Source organism: Balaenoptera acutorostrata, chromosome 6 (assembly GCF_949987535.1).
Source record: "Balaenoptera acutorostrata chromosome 6, mBalAcu1.1, whole genome shotgun sequence".
NCBI lineage: Eukaryota > Metazoa > Chordata > Mammalia > Artiodactyla > Balaenopteridae > Balaenoptera > Balaenoptera acutorostrata.
This window is the reverse complement of record NC_080069.1, coordinates 23,530,169-23,549,605: the sequence shown is the minus strand read 5'-3', so window position 1 is coordinate 23,549,605 and position 19,437 is coordinate 23,530,169. Positions and strand designations below refer to the sequence as shown.

The following is a 19,437-nucleotide window of genomic DNA, read 5'->3' as shown; positions in this document are numbered from 1 at the left end:
AGAAAACAATAAAAGAACAAACTGGAATCATGTGCTTCCTGATATGAAGTACTGAGCAGGACACAACATCACTCTGTGTTGTTACGTCCAAAGGTATAACATGACTCTAATCATGAAGAAACATCAGACAATCACCCAATGAGGGACATTCTACAAAATGACTGGCCTGTAATCATTACTAATGACAAGATCAAGAAAGAAAAACAAAGGTTGAGGAACTGTTCTTAACTAAAGGAAAGTAAAAGGGTAATGACAATCTGTGATCCTGAGTTGGGTCCTGAAACAGGAAGATAAATAGCTATGAAGGGCATTATTGGTATAACTGATAACATTTAAATAAGGACAGTGAGTTAGAGGATAGTACTGTATCCATGTTAAATATCCTGATTTTGAACGTTGTGTAAGAGAATGTCCATGCTCTTTGGAATTACAGAATAAAGCATTTCAGGGGGAAAGGGACAAATACAAATTCAGAATTCAGAAAACAAGCAAAGAACAGCAATAACAAAAAGGGGAAGGAGCATTCTTTGTTCTACTTTTATAATTCTCTATATGTTTGAAGCTAAATTAAAATGAAAAGTAACCAAAACACCATATTTGAATTGCCTTTGCCCACTGGGGCCTTTTAGCCAATTCTACTGTGTCCATCTAAGTGAGATCCCTGCCCAGGGAACAGACTTGGGATAGCAGCTCTGTGAGCCAGGAGCCCAGGGGTTCCCCAGTGCAATGAAAAGGAAGAAAGGATATTTTATCCATTTAGTCACTTTAGAGGGTGTTGACTGAAAAAAAAAAAAAAAAAAAGCACAATGTGAGAGTTGTGAGTTAAGTTTCATTTGGGGCAAAATGAGGATTATAGCCCAGGAGACAACATTTTAGATAGCTCTGAGAAACTGCTCCAAAGTGGTAGGGGGGGAAGGTCAGTATATATGTGATTTTGGTGGAGTTCATGCACGCAGGCACATAATTTTTGCAGAAGGTTGCTGCTCATCATGAGGAACAGACATCACCATGACAGAGTTTAGTGCTTTTATAGATACAAGGAGATGCAAGAATTGGCTCAGAAAATCTTCTCCTGAAAATATCTAACTATCTGAAGACCTGTTCTGCCAGTTTTTCCCAGAGCACAGAGTGCCTCATTCCTGATCTTCACCCTGAACTCTTTTCAGGGGGTGTTGAAGGTCAGCAGCTGCAGCAGCTCATGATTTAATCCTTGAAGAGGTAAATGGCAAGTGCCAATTTGCAGTTGGCAAGGGAGAGGACTTCGCTGGGAGCCAGCACATCTGAGTTAACTTCTTCCTTTAAACTAATCTATGTGGTGACACCAAATAATGAATGACTCAGATTTTAGATATTATTCTAATGTGGTTTGACAAGACAGTTGTTATCACTTCCTAAGAACCAACTTCATCTACCCATGTGCCTCACTTAATTTGATTCTTAGATATTTATTTCTAAGAACTAAAGCTTGTTTTAAAACACCAAATAGAAACTGATTTTCTGATAGACTACAGGTTAATATTTTCTCATACAAATCTAATTTAAATTCCAACCAGAGAGTTGTGTCATACAATTTTAATTACAAAGGCAATGTTTTAATATTGTTAGCTGTGTTAAAAGGTACTTTTTTTTACAGTTATTACAAAATATTGGCTATATGCAGCATAACTGTAAATGGAGTGTAACCTTTAAAATGGTATAAAAAATGATACTCTTTTAAAAAGAAAGGGATAAATCATGACTCTCATATAAGTACAAAATAAACGTGTGTCAAAGATTTTATTTAGCACAAGGGAACCAATAAAGTGTTACAAGTAGTTAAAAAGAGAATTCAAAATATACACATTTGTAGAATTCAAAACATACAAAATTGCTCAATATCCACATGATAATACTCAATCGCATTTCTAGGGACCAATTTGTTTTTCTAAGGATAAGAAAACTTACTTTCCTATAAAAATTCTACAACTTGCAGAGCTGTAAAATAGATCAGACAATGAAAGATAGAGATAACCCAAAATGTCCTAGACAGGACACCCAGTAATCTTTTTTGTCCATTTCAAAGTCTTTCTCAATTTTTCCTGACAGTTACTTTAGGGAACTACCAGGATTAGGGAATAATTATTCCACAAACCATTCATAGATCAGCGCTTGGCTTCGTCAAGTAGGGATCTTTGTTCAAAAGAGGCAAAAACAATTTTGGAAATAAAACACCTTACTCTGGAAATCTTTTAAACTCAACGGGCCAAGAAGTTTTTTCTAATGTTTATTTATTTATTTTTATTTATAACATTTAAAAAGGTTGTGTTACTAGCTTAACACCGAAGAAGCTGTAAAAATGTTCTTTCTCTTTCATTACTGGGTAGGAAGAAGGGTCCTGGCCCTGGAGCCAGACTCATCCTGGTTACTTCTAGCTGTGTGACTGTGGTTAAATCACTTCCCTTCTCAGGATCTCAGCTTTCCCATCTGTTAAGTGGCCATAAGAACAGGACTACTTCATAGAAGTGTTATGAACATGAAAATAGTTAATATGCCTGTGTGAGGATAAGTCTAAAATTAATATTATCAATTGGATGTAAAACTGAGAGGATTTCGAATGGTCTAACTGAGGCAGGAGATAGATGGGCCCCTGGAGCAAACAGTTGGAGTTCGTTCTCTGTGGACCAATACAAAAGGGAGGAGGCGTCACCCCATTGTAAGTGATGCTATCTACCCATAGGCCTCTTTGGTAGAATCCATCTTGGCTGAGAGATGCACACGCACACATGGGAGGACCCTGAGATACACCAAATACAGACTCTGAACCAGGCAAATCAAAATGATTGGCCAAAGGAAACCTGGAAGAAATGTCCCATATAAGTGATTTAAACTGCCACGAGGCTGTGACTCTCTCTTTGAGTCTTGTGTCTATCCACATGTACTGTACTCTTTTTTTCTCCTAATAAATACTTGTTTCACTGCTTTCCGTCTTTGTGGGAATTCTTTTCTGCAAGGCCGAAGGGCCAGGGCCTTGCCACTGACCACTGATCTAGTGGCTATAGGATTCGGCGCTCTCACTGCCGTGACCCTACCTCAGTCTCTGGCCGGGAACCGAGACCCTGCTTCAAGCCGCTGCAGGCCAAGGTCCTCCGAGATCATAACCACAGTTCTGCTCCGCACTCCGCTCCTGTGGGCAAGGTGCACTAGTCAAGCGACCCTCCTTATCTAACAGACCAGGCATGGTGCCTGCTTAGCCCTAAGGACCAGGCTTCAGCTCCCTGCCAGCTCGCAGGCTTATTCAAACCAGAGAGTGACATCCTCCTGTGGGAACTGGGGAGAGTCCACCCTCTTGACACTACGAAGCCTGCCTCCCCCAGCCTGGTTGTTCACTCTGTTCCCAAGGGCATCCCCCGTGCGGCTATGCATGGCGTGTGCAGTGTCCTTCTCCCCGTGTGGCTAATAAACTGCTGTCAATTGCACCTGCCCGGTGTCCTGTGTTTGGCATCCTCATAACCCTGGGGCAGGAATTCCTCCTTCCCCAATGGAGTGAAGAGATTAAAACAGCAGTGGCATGTGACAAGTGCTCAATAAATGATCGTTATAATTTGTATCCAGAAATGTCATCATTCCTGGTGCTGTGCAATGTAGATTTGCACCATAGTATTTAGCTCATTAACAGCAAATAAATTCGCTTTGAAATAACAGTGGGATGACACTTTAATATTTTAATATTCACTCCAGCTGACTGCTACAAAATAGTCTGCGTTTTCTGGGATGCAGGAAGTCTGGATTTCATGGGCAATCTTCTGATATTTAAATTCGGGCAGCAAACTTAAAAATGAATGTCATCTTCTGTGGAGCAGACCAAGCATGCTCGGGGGCTTTTAGGCCTGGAAATCTCCTGTTACAACTGAAGTACAACTTCAGATGGGATTTCTGGCGCTATAAGGGCAAACACAAATTTTTTAAAAAAATTAGTTTTTCCTGGTGCAAAAAAGAGCAAAGTAATTTCCTCCTCCCCCCCTTTTTTTAGAGCATTTACTTTAGAAAACTTGTAACTGTAAATTCTTTCTCTGTCCTTTTGAGATGTATGTAAATCCTTTTAAAGCTTAAACAAGCCTCTCGCCACTTTTACACCCCAAGACAGTTTTTCTCAGTGATCCAGGAGCCATCTCTTTGAAATGTATTTATCAAGGAAGATTATGCCCTTATCTCCCAGTCTCAGCAGGAGGGCAAGAGCCTAACTGCCTGCCTCCAAGTTTTAAAACTATTTCTTGTCATAAAGACGTGAGAAGTATATTTTTCCTTTGGATAAAGGCAGTTAGCTACCACAGATGGCCACCCCAATTACCAAATGAATTTAGGATGAACTACTTGTGACAGATGGTGCTGTCCCGTCCTATAACGTGCGGGTGAATTATCATCTATCTTGAGATCATGTACATAATGGATCTTAGCTGCCCAGCTGTACGAAAGGGTTAAATTTTCTTTCATTTCTTTCGCAATGTCCAATGTCGTTAGTAGACTGCCTGTGATGTGTGGTTCAATGCTTATTCAATAATAAAACGGTTTTCTTTTTCTTCTGCTTTTGTGCTGAGGTTTTCTAGGATGGCAGGGGATTTTGTTTCTAATTTTTCTCCCACACTGCTTCCTTCCTGCACAATTTTCAATGATTACAGCAAGCAGGGCTCTCCAAAGTAAAGCAAGTGCCTCTCGGTGGTCTTTATCACTTGATGGCTTACTTTTGGTAGCTCTGGCTGTAAAATGATGTATCTTGCTGAGATGTGTACACCTGTGCCTTTCACACTGCTTACTTGTTTTTTATTGTTGGTCTTTGAGCTGTTCCCTAAGCCTGATGTGACTGTGGACAAACCAGTTCAGAAGATACAGCTTGTAAGCACTGCACCCTTCTGACCTGAAAGTGATTTTCACACATTCAGTCTTAGACAGAAACCATCCTTAATAACATGCAGAACATTTCCTCATTGCCCCTCTACTCTCTCCTTTTCCAACAAGCCAGGGAATCCCTTGGCCAATCACTCCCTCTAGACACGGGGGTGGGGTGGGGTGTTTCCTCCTCCCTCCCCCCCTCTCTTCACGAATTTATCTCTTTTCCCTGATACTGGCATTTAACCTTTCAAGATCCTTTCCTGTCTGGATGGCTTTATTTTCCAAAAACCCTGAGGACTCTCCTTTTAAATACGTCAACATCTATCATTGAAACTGCTTGCTGTCATTTCGGACGGCTCCGGGGAGCTCTGGTCCTTTATGTCTGAGGGCAGAAAGAATTCAGCAAGAGGCAAAGTGATAGATAAGAAGTGATTTATTAGAATAGGATGCTTGGGAGGCTTACAGGTGGGCAGGTGAGAGGGCGCTGCACTTAGTGGGCTACAGTTTTATAATCAAAGGAAAAGGGGGGGAGGGAGAAATGAACACTTCCTTCCTCATTCTTGAGTAGACATCAAGCTTCCATCATCAGTTCCTCCTCCAGGTTGGGCAGGGGAGTTTTCTTGTCCCTACATGGTCAAGCTAGGACTGTCATGGCACTACGGAAAAATTATTTTAGGTCTCAGTACAATGAGAGTCTTTCACTTTGAAATGTCACCTTTCCATAAATTATTGTTTTTATTTGTGCAGAGAGCATGTCCTAGGGATCATTAACTTACTGAGCTCACTGGGCAGGATGTCAGGTAGTCTCATGCTACCACTGTTTGATTGTTTCGGGGCATGTCTCGTACTTCTGTTGAATGGTTTGGTTGCTAAGCAAGCCCGCTTGGTTTTGTGGTTAAGCAAAGCTGCTTTCTTGAATAATCATTAACTTACAGGGGTCTCCCATCTTTCTTTCTACTTACAATCCCCTAGTGGGATTAGCTATTTAATCACCTACTTTGTCCCTTTACTCTGTCCCTGTCATCATAAAAGAGTTTAAACCTAAGGGATAACTTCCTGCAACTGCATGTCCTGATATTATCAGCCAGTTCTCGGGTGAAACAATCTGCATTCCACAGTGGGGAAAGCAGCAGCTTTGCAGCATTCCCCATATTTCTCCCTCCACCTGTTTCCTTTGTTAAAAACACTAGGTTTCTTTCTTTCTCCATCCTCATCCCTCAATTGTCCTTGTTAATATCAAGTTCACAGATATTGTTTTCTCATTTTCCCTAGTCATCCCCAACAACAAGTATTTACTCTTCTGAGGCCAGAAAAGTCTTAGTTCTACATATTTTCTAGATTCCAAAATACCATCAAATAGAAGGGACAGCATAGAATAAATAAGTTTTCAGTAAAAATTAAAAAAAATGAACATTACCACTTTGAAATGTAAGTATTATTTGAAAGGTGAATCCTGTTTTCTGAAATACTAAGTGATGAATTTGTACTTTATCATCAAGAAAATACAGTATTTTCTTTTACCCACAAATAAGTAGACAAGAGTCTATGATATTAGGTATATTTTCTCTCCAGCACCTTCAAAGCGGAGAAGAGGCTATAAAAAGAATCTTAAATTATAAATCTTAGAAATCAAAGAGAGAAGATCATAGCCATATATTCTGAGGTTGAGACTTGCCTGTTTTCTTCTTCCCCTCTGTAGAATATAAAATGTTACCTGCCATTTCAGTCAAGAATGAATGTTGTCCACCATCAAGCCACCAGCCACTGCAGCTCCCCTCTGACAATGCCCCCTGAGGGGAATTCAGGTTAGAGAAAAACAAGATACTGGCCCTAGATAGCTAAGATGCATGTCAAAGGAATAATTTCAATGAGTCCAGACTCTTGCATCTTTGCACACATAGAAAAGCACTAAAATCATTAACTTGAGATGTCTGTTTTTCTCTGATTAGCTTTAATCTTTTGATGTTTGACTACATTGTTTTTTTTCAGTAAAAACTCGTATATATCCTGGCTCTGTCCTTAACTCTGGGGAATATTTCCTCAGAGCTATCTGAGAGTCTGTCTCCTGGGCTATAGACCTCAGTAAGGTCCCCAAGTAAAACATAACTCAAAACTTTTAGGTTTTGTGTTTTTCTTCAATCGATACCTCTGAAGATGTGAGTGCAATTTTTTTCTTTGATTTCTAAGTCAACTAGAAAATTAGTGCATTTTTAAAAAAGTGCTAAAGAAAATTCAGTGATCAGAGCATTAGGCTAAATTTTTTTAACACAAATAGGTCTTATTGCTACGGGTTCCAGTGACTTCAAACCTCTGGTGTTGTATTCTTTACGTTAGGTTCATACCTGCGCATGCTGTGATCACCTGTGGTGCACATTAAGGCCATTGTATAAACCACTGCTGCACTTTCTGTATTTAAATTGCACAGCCCTCCCCCATCCAAGGTGCTTAAGTTGGGCAGATGGGCACAGGAGAAGTAGAAGCTGTGCTTTTGATCTCTCTGTGCTTTTGGTCTCTTTGCCCTGTAAGCAGGTGCTGATGACCACCTCCACCCCCCACCCCCCACCCCGTCTATTGCTTCCCATCACTTTCCTTCCTTTTCTCCATCCCATTCTCCTCCTATTTCTCTTTCAATATTCTCTTATCCTCCTTGACTAATTTCTCTTTTTTTTTGCAAAATGTGCTAAACACTTCACCAACGACAAGAAGGAAAATACCTTTCCTTTGTCATTCAGTAATCCGAGCTCCATTCAAAATTCTTCTAAATATACATGTCTCATATTACTGAGAAAATCATGATCCCACTTCATCTCTCTTATCTCCATTCTGTTTAATAAATTAGCTAATTTCATCTAAGTCTATGTATGGGTTTTGATGCGTAAGATGCAGCAGAGACATGGGCAGGCTCCGTGGTGCTCTTTAATACGGAGCATCATTTGTTTTATGAGGTCATTAATAATAACTGTGGAGCCCACATCATTCACTTAGCACCATCTTCTAGCTTTGTGGGTTCTCCAAGGAGGAAACTAGAAGAATCACAGTGAAGAAAGGGCCAATCTTCAGTTCTCTCGCTGATGAGAGGCAAAACTAAGCCATCCATGGTCGAGGGGCTCCAGGGCTGTGGGCTTGGCCATTTGCTTAGCTGAATTCAGAACATCTTTAGATGTGATGAGAGCCAGTGACCCAGACCAGATGAGAATATCCAACTTGTGTGTGTGTGTACACCAGTTGTCCCACCCTCAGTTCAGCACTGTACCTCTCAACACTGCTGAGCAGCATAATTAAAATTCATCCCTAATGTAGCTTCATGGATGCCCAACACAAAACCATAGGATTAAGTAGTACATTTCTCTATGCTTCTCTCCCTGTCTATCTCTACCCAAACACATACACATGCACATACACGTGTGTATACACACACACGATGCTTTCTCCAAAAATTTTTTGCTAATTATTTTTGAGTGCTGGTTCGAAAAGGCAAATTCGTATTTCCATATTTTATAAAATTTGACTTCACTATTAACTATTTACTGGAGAAGAGACCCATTAAGATCTATTGATTCCAAGTATTGTATAGAAATATATATATATAGAGAAAATTAAATCTTGTCATCTACCCATTTAACCAAAGCATCTTCATGAGGAACATTAAAATAAATAGTTATGCAGGTATATTACATAAAATATAGGCAAGAAATACACTTACTCCAGAAAATATTTAACATTAGTGTCTTACAGGCAAGGTACAGATTATCTGAAAAAATGTACATGTACTCAGAGTTTTATAATGGCCTTTTTAAGATGTGGTCAGAATTGACAAAGACTGTATGATACAGCTGACTTTTCATCTAGTTTACTTTTTTTTTTCTCACAAAAGAAGTTGTTTCCTTAAAACAAAACTGCATAAAATTCTCACTGAATAAATTGATCAAGGTAAATAAATCAAAATCAAATTTACTTCTATTTGATGAAAACTGAAGCAACTGTGTTGAAGATAAAATAATTTTCTTCAATTATATATTTATCCCTAAAGCTATGACATTTTTTCTAGAGTCATAATCAGTGAAAAATTTTACCTAATGCTTAGGATCATAATGATTTTGTATTTTAAATAGTGGGTAATAATATTATAGCTTTTATAATTAACCAACACTTAACAAGCAAGGCTGTTAACTCATCAACTTCAGTACAATGATATTTGCTATTATAGGAGACTGACCAATGAAAACAATTAAATGATGTCAACATGTCAAGTGAATGTAAGGCTGGACAGCATTTGTAAAATCTTGAACTTTTATTTATAACTCTTAAATAGCTGTTCAGGAGTCTGAGAGTCTGAAAGTCAGTCCATTGATCTGAGAGGAAGAAATCAGTCAGGTGAATAAAAACTACCTATACTGCAAGGTTTTTGTAACATCTTGATTTTTTGCATGAATGCATTTTTCTATTATTTTCTCCAGTCTCCATCTCTGACAAAGTTCTGAAAACTACATTTAACATTTTTCATTTCCAAGGATGACTTCACTTAATTCTTACCGAAGATGGTCTTTTCTTACATTGACCCTCTCTTTAGAATTTGATAAGAGAGGTGGGCAGCTTCTAGGACGGCCTCCCATGATTCTGCCTCCTGGTCTTCCAGCCCTGTGTAATCCCCTCCCCTTCCATGTAGGCTGTACAAAGAGAAAAATGGCAAAAGTGATGAAGTGGCATTTCTGAGTTTAGTTAACCCAAACCTGTGAGCAACATTTCCTGGAATGGGCATCACTGCAGGGTGAATTAATCTGTACTCCTGGGGGCATGTGTTGTCACCAGTTCCTGAGGCTCTGGGAGTTCTGCAGTGCATATTGAGTTGTTCTCAGCTTTCCTCTCTGCCTGTGTATGATTGGTTTCTTTGAGTTTGCTTTCTAGCTTGTGTTGTTGTTTTCTTCTCTATTTTACTATAGTTTCACAAGTACATGTCTTTCTTAAAATCCACTTACCGTCCTTCTAGAAAGATGTGGTGAGGGATTAGAGGTAAACATTACATTCCACTGAATAGAACTCGAAGCCCTTGATATTTTTTTCTCCTTTATTCCACCTGATGTATAGACTGAGGAACTCAGACCTATTCCTAGTAGAAACACAAGATCCAAAATACAAGCCTTACTCACTGGGACTCTACCAGGAAAGCAAAATGTCAAAGTAATATATTTCTATATTTCTCATAGAATGTTATCACACTTCTTATGTCTAAGTTATCTGCTAAGTTCTGCATTCAGAATATGCTACTTCTGACCTTATCCATATGTTTTTAGTGTCTCACATGATTCTTTATTCAGCTGAGTTCCTTTAAGACAATGTAGTCTCTTGAATTTGCAATTTAGGTAAAATATGAGTTTTACTTTTACTTCACAAAACTTTCATTTCTGCTACACAGTTTCAGTTTAAAGAAGAAATTCTGTAAGCTTCATAGTTTATTAAATATTAACTAAACAGAATAGTTTTTTATCTTATTTAAATCCATTAAGTCTCAAAATCTCTCAACAATGGACATACTGATATTCATCGGAAATGTTTGCACAAATTTTCTTTGGTATTAATTCTAATATTTTGTAAATATATTTCAAATGTAGGAGAAGCAGGAAAAGTAAAAATAGTATGTTTTTTGTGCTCTGTGGGTACGAATGTGACACTGAGACATAGCAGGAAAAAGAGCGTCCACCTGTATATTTTACAAATATTTGACTACCTTCCATTCTACAGCATATATTACATCACTTAAAGCTATGGAGTGTATAAGTGCATATTATCTCTCACAGTTATCATGTAACAGTAATCATGGTACATGTCTTCCCACTCGGGATCAAAAATCATTCTTTAGGCAGACTGTAAATTTTTAAGAAAGTTTTTATCTAAAGGAAGGAAGCTCATTTGCCTGGCCTCCTCTGACCGTATCTCTTTTCAATAGTTCCTTTTTCCTACCCATTTTTTTCCTCTCATCTGGGAATTTAGATAAGTTGATGTGGCATATTACTTTGGGGTACATACTGGCTGGTCAGCACAGCTGGACACATAAGGACACATGACTGCTCTGAAGCTCTCTTTGCCAGTAGACACAGGGATCCACAGTACTCCCCTGTGTACTTAATTACAATAAAGATGATACATTCTCTGTACTTCTTCAAAGAGAATGAAACCCCAGCAAAGTTTCCAACATGGGAGATCTTATCCTTATGGGAACAACATCAAGTTCCTGTACAGACCTATGAATGGCCTCCTTCTTCCCTAAAAGTGCCTCATCATAGCCCAGACCAGGCCTATTTTCAGCCCTGATATTTCTGGCTGTCTCTGAACACTTTGATACTTTCAGACACTCTCTTCCCCCTGGTGTTTGGAAACCCCTCTCCCCGGCTCCCTCTTTCGTTGACTCTCTTCAGTCAGGGAAAGTCTCCTGGATGTTCAGTCTCCAGGATGGCATGAATCAAATAAGAACAAGATACAGTTGTAATATCACACTTAATATTTGTATTTTTTTAAATGTGTTTTTAATTTTAAAGCTTCTCCCCCCCCCATCTTATTTCTTTCTGGATTGAAGATCTGAGTATTCATTTTCATAAGAAAATGTACAATAGACATATTAGCCTGATTTTGCTTATATGTTTATTAATTTTTTATACCTACTTAATTTCAAAAGAGATCTATGGTGACTTTATAATAAGAGGCACAAATATAACTGAGCCAATGAAAACTGTTTGAAATAATAAAAGTCCATTAATAAGAAAAGAGAAGATAGATGTATAATTGATATGCCTAGAAAGGAGAGAAATGGAATCATATTAAATGTTCAAGTAAAGCTACAAAAGGCAGAAAAAAAGTGTAAGAAAAAAAACAGGAGCAATGAACAAGGGCACCAAATAGAAAACAGTAACAAATATGGTAGATATTTATCCAACTATTTTCATAGTCACTTTGAACATCAATGGTCTAAATATACCAATTAAAAGGCACAGACTGTCAGAGTGGATCAGAAAACCACACCCAACTATATGACGTCTACAAAAACCCCACTTTAAATATAAAGGTACATATAAATTAAAAGCAAAGAGTTAAAGAAGGATATACCATGCTAACACTAATCAAAAAAAAAAAGCAGGAGTAGCTATAATAATTGCAGAGTGGCTTCAGAACAAAGAAAATCATCAGGGATCTAGAAAGTCATTACATAATGGTAAAGTGTGCTTCATGGCATCAACATATGTGTAGCAAAATCTGATAGAACCACAAGGAGAAATAGATAAATCCACTATCACACATGGAAACTTTAACACTCATCTATTAGAAATGGACATATTCAGCAAGCAAAAAATCAGTAAAGACATAGTTGAACTAATAACACCATCAAGCAACATGATATAATGGACATCTATAGACTACTTCATTCAATGACAGCAGAACACACATTCTTCTCAAGCTCATAGGTAACATTGACCAAGATAGACCACATTTTGGGCCATGAAACACACTTTAACATGTTTTAAAAAGTAGAAATCATACAATGACTGCTCTCAGACCACAGTGGATTTAAACTAAAAATCAATAACAGAAATATAGCCAGAATAGCCCAAAATTTGTGGAAATTAAACAACATACTTCAAAATAACACAGGCATTAAATAAGAAATCTCAAGAGAAATTAAAAACTATTATGAACAAAATGAAAGCATCAAAATCTGTTGGATGTACCAAAAGCAGTGCTTCAATGGAAATTTATAGCATTGAATGTGTATATAATAAAAGAAGAAAGATCTAAAATCAATAACTATGGTTCTACCTTAGGAAACCAGAAAAAGAAGAATAAGTTAAATCTAAAGTCAGCAGGAGAAAAGACAGTGAAAATTAGAGTAGAAATCAATGAAAATGAAAACTGGAAATCAATAGAGAAAGCCAACAAAAGAAAAAGCTGGTTCTTTGAAAAGATGAATAAAATCTATAAGCTTTTACCTAGGCTAACTAAGAAAAAGTAATATAGTCAAAGTTCTAAAAAGAAGATGTAAATGATTATGTCTATATATTCAGAATCTCCACTATTAACTATCAAAATACTATAAATTTTAAGAATTATGCATTTTCATTCCAGTTTATTTTAGTTTAATAAATGGTGGTTTATTATTGGGGGAAAAAAAAAGAGTGAAGTCCATTTTACCAGAAACTAAGATTAGGTTATAAATAGTATACTTAAGAATAAAATGTTGTTCAGAACTTTTTTCTAAAGTAAAAAAAGATTACTCTGTGACACTATCTCTCTTTCTCTGATACAAAGTTATAGGTATCTTTAAAAATTTTCAGAACACTTAAAGCATTTTGTGCTTAATCAATGGCATAGAATTGTGTTCATATATCTCATAATTGTCCAACTTCCTGTACGTAAGCCCGTTGTGTTTTCATCATTTATCATATTTGTTCTTCTGTGTTCTTTTTTCCAATATGCTCTCTCTAGATGAATTTCGAGGTTGTGAACATTTTATGAAGTAAAATGATCTTAGAAAGCATTGTATTTTACAGCATGATGATTTATTATGCATAAAAACTGTATTTAGTTATAACTAAATATTCAACCAGAAAGAAATTAGTACTTTGTGAGGTTTTCCTTAAACTATATGTCACTAATTTCCTAATTTGGGTAATTCTTGAATGAATGAGATTTATGGTTCCTTCAGTGTGTCAAATTAAAATGTTTTACTATTTTGTTTTTCTTTGAATGGCAGTCAAGTTTATTTATCACTCTCACACACGCAAACATAGAGTTGTGTTTTCTCTTTTGCTTTCTGCATCTCTCTCTCTAGCTTTCATTTCCCAAAGCTTTGTTTTAACTTCTTTGCCTGAAAACATATAGTTGCTGATGCTGATATTATCTTTATCTTCATCATATCTTGATTTAGCTTCTGAGCATTGGGAATTTTGTGTACTATGAATATCTGTTAAATTCCTCATAATGACTAATAAGAAATCTGTTTTAATAAGTAACTCTGAGATTAACTTTTTAAGATAAAAAATTTATTCAAATAGTTATCTTTGTCTTCTAGATTCCAAATAAATCTTATGATTCTTTCAATACAGTGAGCATAAGTATCAAATAGACTCTCAGGCTCTCTCCCATTGGAGATTCTCATTTGGAAGGCTGGAGCTGAGACCCAGGAATCCTCACTTGAGTTGACAATTACAATAATGCAGGAGACCTTCAAGATGGTGGAGGAGTGAGATGCGGAGATCACCTTCCTCCCCACAAATACATCAAAATTACATCTACATGTGGAACAGCTCCTATAGAACACCTACTGAATGCTGGCAGAAGACCTCAGATTTCCCAAAAGGCAAGAAAATCTGCACGTACCTGGGTAGGGCAAAAGAAAAAAGAAAAAACAGAGACAAAAGAATAGGCATGGGACCTGCACCTCTGGGAGCGAGCTGTGAAGGAAGAAAAGTTTCCACACACTAGGCAGCCCCTTCATTAGTGGGGATGGGGTGGGGCAGGGGAAAGCTTCAGAGCCACAGAGGAGAGCACAGCAACAGTGGTGCAGAGGGAGAGCACCTGCACAGAGTGGAGAGCTTCCTGCACAGAGGATCAGACCCCAGGGAGAGGACTGGGGTTGGCTAAATGAAGACAGCCTGAAGGGGGCTAGTGTGCCACAGCTAGCCGGGAGGGAGTCTGGGAAAAAGTCTGGACCTGCCAGAGAGGCAAGAGACCATAGTTTTGGGGTGCACAGGGAGAAGGGCTTCCTGCTCCATGTGCCCGCAGATGGGAGAGCACCACCTAAGCAAGCTCCAGAGATGAGCATGAGCCACAGCTATCATCTTGGACCCCAGAGGTGGGCATGGATCGATAAATTTGATATTTTTTGATCCACCTCCTAGAGTAATGGAAATAAAAAAAATAATAAACAAATGGGACCTAATGAAACTTAAAAGTTTTTACACAGCAAAGTAAACCATAAACAAGATGAAAAGACAACCCTCAGAATGGGGAAAATATTTGCAAATGAAGCAACTGACAAAGGATTAATCTCCAAAATATACAAGCAGCTCATGCAGCTCAATATCAAAATAACAAACAACCCATTCCAAAAATGGGTGGAAGACCTAAACAGACATTTCTCCAAAGAAGATGTACATATTACCAACAAGCACATGAAAGGATGCTCAAGATCACTAATCATTAGATAAATGCAAATCAAAACTACAATGAGGTATCACCTCACACCAGTGAGAATCGCCATCACCAAAAAATCTACAAACAATAAATGCTGGAGAGGGTATGGAGAAAAGGGTACCCTCTTGTACTTTTCGTGGGAATGTGAATTGATACAGCCACTATGGAGAACAGTATGGCGATTCCTTAAAAAACTAAAAGTAGAACTACCATATGACCCAGCAATCCCACTACTGGGCATATACCCTGAGAAAACCATAATTCAAAAAGAGTCATGTACCCCAATGTTCATTACAGCACTATTTACAATAGCCGGGACATTGAAGCAACCTAAGTGTCCATCAACAGATGAATGGACAAAGAAGATGTGGCACATATATACAATGGAATATTACTCAGCCATAAAAAGAAATGAAATTGAGTTATTTGTAGTGAGGTGGATGGACCTAGAGCCTGTCATACAGAGTGAAGTAAGTCAGAAAGAGAAAAACAAATACCATATGCTAACACATATTTATATAGAATGTAAAAAAAACAAAAAAAAGTTCTGATGAACCTAGGAGCAGGACAGGAATAACGATGCAGACCTAGAGAATCGACCTGAAGACACAGTGTGGGGGGAATGGTAAGCTGGGACAATGTGAGAGAGTAGCACTGAAATATATACACTACCAAATGTAAAAGAGAAAAATAGATAGCTAGTGGGAAGCAGCTGCATAGCACAGGGAGATCAGCTTGGTGCTTTGTGACCACCCAGAGGGGTGGGATAGGGAGGGTGGGAGGGAGGCGCCAGAGGGAGGGGATATGGGGATATATGTACACATATAGCTGATTCACTTTGTTATACGGCAGAAACTAACACAATATTGTAAAGTAATTATACTCCAATAAAGATGTTAAAAAGAAAATCATGCAGATTCCACAGAAGGAAAACTCTGGGGGCACATGCAAGTTTGTCATCTCTTACAGAATAGGCTCACCCCTTCCTGTTAGATGACAGATGGGAGCAGACACTGTATCAGCAGTGTCCCTTTGAAGCTGGGCTGCAATTTGGGCAAGAACGCTCCTCTGACCACTTCAAGATTGCTCTCCGCCACCCCTTCCTTGATTGAGGCCCTGGGGGTAAGGCTCAAGTCACAGCCTGTGGTGCTCCCTGAGGCTCTGGCTGGCCCTGAGCCCTAAGCCTTATCTCATTAATGTGGCTGGACTGCCAAAAGCTTCCCCAAAGGCCTTTGCTTGGGTTTTAGCTCCTGTCCATACAGCTTCTAATTGAACTTTGGCTTGGATTTCCCTAGTTGATTTATTAGTCAAACATTTACTAAGTTCAGCTGCTTTGGGGCCTTTTTTCATATTATTTATAAGCCCTTGGTTTACTCTAATTTTCTAAAACTTACATGAAAAGTTTGTCCATGTCTTGTCACCTCTGCATAGAGTTGTCATTCTACTTGAATCATGCAAGAGAGCTGTCTAATAACCATCTGGCTATTTACTGTCAGCCCTCATCCCTCAGCATCTGTTAAGTAGGAGATTCACTTGTACACATGTCATTCCAAAGCTCACTATCCTAAGGGAAGAGGCATTAGGAACGGGAGGAGTTTGGTTAAGTTGATGAAAGATGGACCCCATTACGCTGCCATCTGTGTCACAGGGCTTGTTGCAATTCTTCTGAGCTCATCTGTTGATTTACAGACATTAATATTGTTTGACAACTGCCTAGTGTCAGAAATAAATCACTGGCTCATTTTTTTACCTAAATGTCGTTGATTCAACCATGCAAACATATTTGTACATCTCTCATGTGTTTAAAAAGTGACCATTTTAACTGAACATCTGCTTAGAAAATATTGGACAACATAGAATCAATGGCTATAAAAATAACTCTTGTATTGATAGCTTTAATACACTTTTTCACTGAAACCACTTGGATGACTTATTCCCCATAGTTGGCCTTAGAGCCCTGCAGGTACACAGATGAGATGTGAGCTGCCAAAGTACACAGTAGCAGTCAACAGTAATCCAGGTTATCACAGGCACCTCTTTTCAAACCATGTGATTACCTAAATATTTGCAGCTGAGATCATACTGTTAGAAATGACTCACTGAACAGCTGTCACTTCACTTCTGAAAGGGCAGTTTCCAATAGAGGAATCTTTAAAAGCTCATCTGTGACAAGAGAAAAACTAGATAGAATATATATTAAACTTTGATAGAGACCCAGATAACACCAATGTAGTTTTGCATTGTTCAAAGTCCTTAAGCACCACTTAAAGTATCAAAGAATCATCTGCTAAATTAACCCAACACTTAGGTGCATATCTTGGTGGTTATCAGTTTCTTATCTGCTAGTATAGAAATTTAGGTAAATTGTCACATTCAGTGCTTAATGTGAACCATTAAGTCTCTTCTCAGTCACTTCTTAGATCTCATGTTCATTTATTGTGTTTCACCCACTGCTACCATTCCAGAGTAAACTGTAGTTACTTTATCTCTAATCCTACTAACTGGATTCCTCATACCAACTGAACTCTTTTATTTTCTTCAGACTGAAGCCAGAGTTCTCTTTTCATAACACAAATCTAATAATTTTATCTGCCTCTTATGTGTGCACGCCCTTGTGCGCACACACACACATTATTAAATCTCATTACTTGTTTCTCATTGATCTCGGGATAAGCACCAACATCTTTCCACAGTCTCTAAGGTGCTGGATGACCAGGACCATACCTGGATCTCCAACCTCATCCGGTGCTTTCCCTCCATCCTTCCCTCCCACAGCCACACAGCCTTTTCCCCAATTGTTCATGCCTTCTTCACCATGAAGATTTGTGGATGGTGTTTCCCCTGAAGAATCTATCAACCCCACAGTTAATGCTCACTCCTCCGGACCATCTTAAGCATCATTTCCTTTGGTGTCACTTTGGCAGCACATATACTAAAATTGGAACCATATAGAGAAGATTAACATGGCCCCTAGGCAAGGATAACATGCAAATCCGTGAAGCGTTCCATATTTTTCTCACAGACTTAGAGACGAATTTATGGTTACCAGGGGGGAAGGGTGAGAGGGAGGGATAGATTGGGAGTTTGGGATTGACACGTACACACTGCTATATTTAAAATAGATAAACAACAAGGACCTATTTTATAGCACAGGGAACTAGGCTCAATACTCTGTAATAACCTAAATGAGAAAATAATTTGAAAAAGAATAGATACATGTATATGTATAACTGAGTCACTTTGCTGTACACCTGAAACTAACACAACATTGTTAAAAAATGATACTCCAATATAAAATAAAAATTTAAAAAGTATCACTTTCTTTGGGAAGCCCTTCCTGCCTCTACTGTCTAGGTTTGAGTTCCTCTGTAAAATCTCAGAGAACTGAATTTCTTTCCTTCAGACCATTTACTTTAGAATAAAATAGCTTGTTTATTATTGTGTTTAATTATATCTTCTTCACTACACTTTGTCTTCATTAGAAAATAGGCTGATGTGTTTTCCTTCTCTGTAAGGTTTTCCATTTTTATTACAGGGACACTAATAGAGTGGGTGCTCAAAATATATTTTGAATGAATGAATAAATGTGTCTTAATATAATGATGTGTCTTAAAATAATGTTATATATTGTTACTAAAACATTACATTTTAAAATAACTTTCATATTTAGTATGAATCTAGAATTATACATCCAGTCTGAAAGTTTTATTTATTTATTTATTTAATTTTGAGCAAAGGTATGCATTTTATTTTTTATTCATTTTTAAACATCTTTATTGGTGTATAATTGCTTTACAATGGTTAGTTTCTGCTTTACAACAAAGTGAATCAGCTACACGTATACATATATCCCCATGTCTATATCTCCTCCCTCTTGTGTCTCCCTCCCATCCTCCCTATCTCACCCCTCTAGGTGGTCACAAAGCACCGAGCTGATCTCCCTGTGTTATGCGGCTGCTTCCCACTAGCTATCTATTTTACATTTGGTAGTGTATATATGTCCATGCCACTCTCTCACTTCATCCCAGCTTACCCTTCCCCCTCCCCGTGTCTCAAGTCCATTCTCTACACCTGCGTCTTTATTCCTGTCCTGCCCCTAGGTTCTTCACAACCATTTTTTTTAGATTCCATATATATGTGTTAGCATACAGCATTTGTTTTTCTTTCTGACTTACTTCACTCTGTATGACAGACTCTAGGTCCATCCACCTCACTATAAAAAACTCAATTTCATTTCTTTTTATGGCTGAGTAATATTCCATTGTATACATGTGCCACATCTTCTTATCCATTCATCTGTCGATGGACACTTAGGTTGCTTCCATGTCCTGGCTATTGTAAATAGAGCTGCAATGAACATTGTGGTACATGACTCTTTTTGAATTATGG

At 38.1% G+C, this 19,437-nt stretch overlaps 1 non-coding gene across 1 annotated transcript; it reads left to right on the top strand.

Annotated features, from left to right (window-relative positions):
- Positions 1-17,957: 17,957 nt before the first annotated feature.
- On the top strand, positions 17,958-18,063 carry LOC114238014 (U6 spliceosomal RNA). The gene has a single exon (XR_003623454.1). It is a non-coding gene; the product is annotated as a U6 spliceosomal RNA (small nuclear RNA).
- The last annotated feature ends 1,374 nt before the right edge of the window (positions 18,064-19,437 follow it).